General features: G+C 39.3%; 1 pseudogene; it reads left to right on the plus strand.

The window, feature by feature from the left end:
- Positions 1-211: 211 nt before the first annotated feature.
- LOC118724286 lies at positions 212-1,718 on the plus strand (annotated as a pseudogene).
- The last annotated feature ends 4,886 nt before the right edge of the window (positions 1,719-6,604 follow it).

Genomic DNA, 6,604 nt, shown 5'->3' on the forward strand with positions numbered 1-6,604 from the left:
GATAGATAGATAGATAGATAGATGATAGATAGATAGATTGATAGATAGATAGATAGATGATAGATAGATAGATTGATAGATAGATGATTGATAGATAGATAGATAGATAGATAGATAGACAGATGATAGATAGAAACGTTGATCAGCTGCTTCCTCTATGTGACATGACCAGGTATCAAACCCGAGCCTTGGAGAGATGTAGAGTCCCTGTGGCCGCGGTGTGGAGTGGCTGGGCTCTCAGTGGCGTGGAAACTTGTGGGCGCTGACAGGCTGCGGCTGAGCCTTTGTGAAGAAGGTGCAAGAGGCTGGCAGCTTTGGTTGAAGCACACTGAGCCCAGCGGGGTGGCTGCAGCAGCTAGGTGTCATGAGCGACGGCAGCAAGCAGAACTACAGCAAGCGGAATCCCGTTCTGCTTCCAGAAGTGGAAGTGCTCATGGATCTGGAAAATCTGCAAGGTATGCCTCTGCAAGGTCTCCCTCCAAGGAAGATTCCAGATGTTCCAGATCAAAGTCCAGGTCAGATCTGAATCTAGGTCTAGATCCAGAAGAAGTTCTCAAAGGCATTATACAAGATCAAGATCTTGGTCTCGCTCCCATGGATGATCCATCCGTAGCAGGTCTTACAGTCGAGATTATTGGAGGCGTCATAGCCACAGTCATTGTCCCATGTCTACTCACAGATGTCATGTCTGGAATCAGAGAGAGTGGAAGGGAGGGAGAAAAACATCGATGTGAGAGAGACACATTCACTGGTTGCTTCCCGCACACATCCTGACACAACAGCTGGTGATCAGACCTGCAACAGAGGCAAATCCTGATCCCAGCTGTTATGTTGGAGTATTTGGGCTGAGCTTGTACACTACTGAAAGAGATCTACGAGAAGTGTTCTCTAAACATGGCCCCATTGTTGATGTGTCTATCGTATATGACCAGCTATCTAGACGTTCAATTGCCTCTGTATATTTTGAAAATGTAGATGATGCCAAGGAAGCAAAAGAGTGTGCCAATGGAATGGAGCTTGATGGACGTAGAATCAGAGGTGATTTCTCTATAACAAAAGGACCACATACTCCAACACCAGGAATTTATATGGGGAGACCTACCTATAGCAGCTCACACCATTGTGATTACTACAACAGAGGATACGATGGTGGCTATGATGATCGGGACTACTATAGCAGATCATACAGAGGTGGTGGTGGAAGTGGAGGAAGATGGAGAGCTGCTGAAGACAGGGATTAGATTTATGGAAGACCTTCTCCTTACTATAGTCATGGAGGATATAGATCATGTTCCAGATCTCAATCATATTCACCTCATGGCTATTAAAGCATGAAATGGAAGGCTTTCTGAAATCTACCTTAGAGTTTGGATATTGTTTGTAGACAATATTTTTTATTATCTCCTGTTTAAAAAGTGAACAGTGCCTAGTGTAGTTAGGTGACTTTTGCACCCTTTATGATGACTACTTTTGGTGGATAAAATGCTGTTCTCATTCTGCATTTGTGTAGTTCAGTGCTTTGTTTCAAGTTAAGTGTTTTCAGAAAAAATATGTTTTGCATGTATTTTTTTAGTCTAAATTTTGACTGCTGAGAAATTTTTATTGTACAAAACTTTATTTAAAGGGTTTTTCTACTAAATCCAGGATATTCTGAAGACCGAAGCCTGTGTGTAAAATGCTACCATGTGGCAAAAAGCAACAATAAAGTTTTATTTTTACTTTAAAACAAAAAACAAAAACCTGAATCTTTTTGGTTTATGGAATGATGCTCCAAATAACTGAGCTACCTGGCTTGGCACTGGGGACTTTTTATAAGGGCATTAATTCCATTCATAAGGGTTCACTCTCATGACCTAATCACCTTTCAAAGAATTCACCTTTTAATATTGCATTGAGGATTAAGATTTCAACATATGAACTTGGGAAGGGACATAAATATTCAGTTAATTGCAGGAATATTAGACATGCTCCTAATATTGGCAATAAAAATGAATGAAAACAGATACATGATACTATATGGATAAACCTTGAAAACATTATGCTAACTTAAGCCAATCAGAAAAGTTCATGTATTATATGATTTCATTTATATGAAATATTCAAAACAGGCAAAGCAATAGGGACAAAAAATAGATCAATGGTTGTCAGAAACTTGGGAGAGAGAGAATGGTGAGAAATTATATTTAGGATTTCTTTTTATGGTAATGAAATGCTCAAAAATTAAATTAGAGTGATGGTTGCACAACTCTGTGAATATACTAAACTAGAGGCCCAGTGCATGAAATTTATACATGGTAAGGGAGTGTCCCTCAGGCCAGCCTGCACCCTCTCCAATCTGGGACCCCTTGAGGGATGTTCGATCCCAGTAGGATCAGGCCTGAATAGGCAGTTGGACATCCCTCTCACAATCCAGGACTGCTGGCTCCCAACTGCTCGCCTGCCTGCCTTCCTGATTGCCCCTAACTGCTTCTGCCTGCAAGCCTGATCACCCCCTAACCACTCCCCTGCCAACCTGATTGATATCTAACTGATCCCCTGCCAGCCTGTTTGCCCATAACTGCCTTCCCCTGCAGGCCTGATCACCCCCAACTACTCTCCCCTGCAGGCCTGGTTCCTCCCAACTGCCCTCCCTTGCTGGCCATCTTGTGGTGGCCATCTTGTATCCACATGGGGGCAGCCATCTTTGACCACATGGGGGCAGCCATCTGGTGTGTTGGAGTGATGGTCAATTTGCACATTACTCTTTTATTAGATATAATAGAGGCCTGCTACATGGGTGGGGGCCTGCTGGTTTGCCCTAAAAGGTGTCCCAGATCAGGGTGGGGGTTCCCTTGGGGTGTGGGGCAGCCTGGGCGAGGGGCCTGTGATGGTTTGCAGGCCAACCATGCCCCCTGGTGACCCAAGCAGAGACCCTGGTATCTGGGGTTTACTTATCTTCTATAATTGAAACTTTGTAGCCTTGAGTGGGGTCCAAGGCAGGCCAGGGCTGTGGGAGCTTGGCTTCCTCCATCGCTGAAGGAAACTCAAGCCTCCTGCTCACTCCAGCTCTGTGGCTGCCGCCATTTTTGTTGGAATTTATTTATCTTGTATAATTGAAACTTTGTAGTCTTGAGTGGAGGCCTGGGCCTGCTAGGATGTGTGGAAAACTTGGCTTCCTCCATAGCTGGGAAAATCCAAGCCTTCTGTTTGCTCTGTGGCTGCAGCCATCTTGGTTGGGTTAATTTGCATACTTGCTCCTGATTGGCTGGTGGGAGTTGCTTGTGGTTATAGCGAGGTGATGTTTAATTTGCATATTACTCTTTTATTAGATAAAATGCCATTGAACTGTGCCTTTTAAAAGAATGAATTTTATGATATGTGAATTATATCTCCATCAAGTTGATAAAAATCATGTAAGGGTAGAGAGTTAGCGAGCATGACTTCCCTCCATTAAGGCCATAGCACTGTCCCTTTAGGGGCTTCATGCTTCCCTTCCCCACTTTTTGGAGTCCTTACCCTTTGTTATGTGCTTTCTCAGGCCTTGCTAATATATCTGTATTTAAAACAGTCTCATCCAATATTTTTAGTATGCTGATATATTGTTGTTTTTTTTCATAGGTTGTGAAACCTTAGAAAAATTTCTGCATCAAATCTAATTAAATGAGCATTTCATCTGATGTTGTGACAGAGCATTCTGTCAGTAGTGTCAGCAGTGTTGTGACAACAAACCTGGTAGATTTGGATTATAGTAGTATTGAAGCTCTCAGGCCAATTGGAATTTCCTATTTTGTTTTGGAACAATTCAATTTTCACTTAGAGCCCATGAACATCCACAAAGCCAAGCCAGTAACAAGATTATGCAACTTTGCTGTTAGAAAAAGAATCGTTTTCTCTCATTTCATAAATAGTGAACACCTCTATATCTGTTCTTGAGGAACTGACAAGCTATTATTTGCTGCTAAATAAGATTTGGAAATGTGTGTCAGGTCTAGGTAGAAATCAGTATCATTAACTTAAAGATGAATTTTCTTCACAAATATAAATTTTAAAATATAAATAGAATTGACAATATATGCCTACAATTTAATGCTCTCCCACCACATGAAAAACCCTAGCTGGTGGGATTATTTTGACAAACCTTGCTTTATATGTGCATGGAAATGCTGACTACTAACAGGGGTGTTATTTGCAACTGGCTAGCAGTACCCTCCCAACTCTCTACTCCTGGCCCCCTCCTAGTACAGTTTCCATCAGCTATGAGTGCATTGCACATTTAAAGGTTTAGTTAGTTCACTGGCTTAGTTATTGCTGTTTTTCCTTTTAAAAAATACAAACACCCTTGGGAAAAAGATATTTGTGGTTTAGAATCACCAACGCATTGTCTAACCATATTCCCTGAATTTGTTTATTGGACCTCTCTTCTCTCCCTGAACACTCAGAAAAGCACTCAGACAGAAGGGGAAAATTCTGATTGGAAATAAAGAGGTGGAGAATAAAATGTCAAATACTAGGTGTCAGAGGATCTGGCTGAGATCCCAGGATCATTGGTTACTTAGTTCCAAGCCTTAGTTTTCTTTTTTTATTGTCTAAAGTTTTACATATGTCTCCTTTTCCCCCAATTGGAACTCCCTACCCAGCCATTCCCACCCCAGGCAAGCCTCACCACTCAAGTGTCTGTGTCCATTGATTATGCTAATATGAATGCATAAAAGTCCTTCAGTTGCTCTCTAACCTCCCTCCCCTACTATTTGTCTCTAGATCTATTCTTGTTCATCAAATTATGTTGATCATTATGTCCCACATACAAGTGAGATCATGTGATATTTATCTTTCTGCAACTGGTTTATTTCGTTTAACATAATGCTCTCCAGTTCTATCCATATTATTGCAAATGGTAAAAAGTTATTTATTTTTTATAGCAGCATCATATTCCATTTGGTAGATGAACCATAGTTTTCTAATCCACTCATATGCTGATAGGCACTTAGGCTGTCTCTAAATCTTAGCTATTGCAAATTGTGCTGCTATGAACATAAGGGGAAAAGGAGACATATGTAAAACTTTAGACAATAAAAAAAGAAAACTAAGGCTTGGAACTAAGTAACCATATTTCTGATTGGTGTTTCTGGTTTCTTGGAATATAGTCTTAGAAGTGGAATTACTGAGTCAAACAGGAGTTCCATTTTTAACCTTTTGAGGAAATGCCATACTGACTTCACAGTGGCTGTATCAGTGTGCAGTCCCATCAGCAGTGCAGGAGAGTTACTTTTTCTCCACATCCTCACCAGCACTTGTAATTTGTTGATTTTTTGATGATAGTCATTCTAACAGGAGTAAGATGGTACATCATACTCAATGGGCAAAAACTAAACTAATTTCTCCTAAGAACAGGAACAAGACAGAGATGCCCACTTTCACCACCCCTATTTGACATAGTACTAGCCATAGTAATCAGACAAGAAGAATAAATAAAAAGCATCTAAATTGAAAAAGAAGAAGTAAAACTGTCATTAGTTGCAAATGATATGATATTTTACATAGAAAACACTAAAGACACCATCAGAGTAGAAATAAATAACATATAGACTCAAAAAACAGACAAACAAACAAACAAAAAACCACAAGGCAAAAGGTCAGTAAAACCAAGAGCTGGTTTTATTGACCTTAGTAAATAAATTTGTACAAATTTGTACAGGATACAAAATTAACACACAAAAATCTATGGGTTTTTTTATATACTAATAATGAAGTTACAGAGAGACAAAAAAAAAACAAAAAAAAAACAAACACACCAAACAATCCCATTTACCATTACAACAACAACAAAAAATTAAGATACCTAGGAATAAACTTAATTAAGGAGGTAAAAGACCTGCATTCAGAAAACTACAGGATGTTATAAAAAGAGATAGAGGAAGACATAAACAAATGGAAAAATATACCATGTTATTGGACTGGTAGAATCAACATCATTAAAATGTTCATACTACGCAAAGCAATCTATAGATTCAATACAATCCCCATTATCATACCAACGGCATTTTTTATTGACCTAGTACATACTCTCCAAAAATTCATATGGAATAAAAATAAATAAATAAAACCTTGAATAGCTGCAGCAATCTTGAGAAATAAGAACAAATTTGGAGGAACCACAATATCAGATATCAAGCTATATTACAAAACAACTGTTCTCAAAACTGCCTGGTACTAGAACAAGAACAGACATATAGACCAACAAAACAGAGGACCCAGAAATAGAACCAAGCCATTATGCTCAATTAATATTTGACAGAGGAAGCAAGAGCCTACAATGGAGTCAAGACCGTCTCTTCAATAAATAGTGTTGGGAAAATTGGACAGATACAGGCAAAAAACAAACAAACAAACAAACAAACAAAAAACGAACTTAGACCACGAACTTACATCATACACAAAAATAAGCTCAAAATGGATAAAGGACTTAAATGTAAGACAGGAAATCATAAAAATCTTAGAAGACTCAATAGGCAGCAAAATATCAGATATATGTCATAGCAATATCTTTACCGATACAGCTCCTAGGATAATGGAAACTAAGGAGAAAATAAACAAATGGTACTACATCAAAATAAAAGGCCCCTGC

This window comes from Pipistrellus kuhlii, unplaced genomic scaffold, assembly GCF_014108245.1.
Source record: "Pipistrellus kuhlii isolate mPipKuh1 unplaced genomic scaffold, mPipKuh1.p scaffold_m20_p_2, whole genome shotgun sequence".
NCBI lineage: Eukaryota > Metazoa > Chordata > Mammalia > Chiroptera > Vespertilionidae > Pipistrellus > Pipistrellus kuhlii.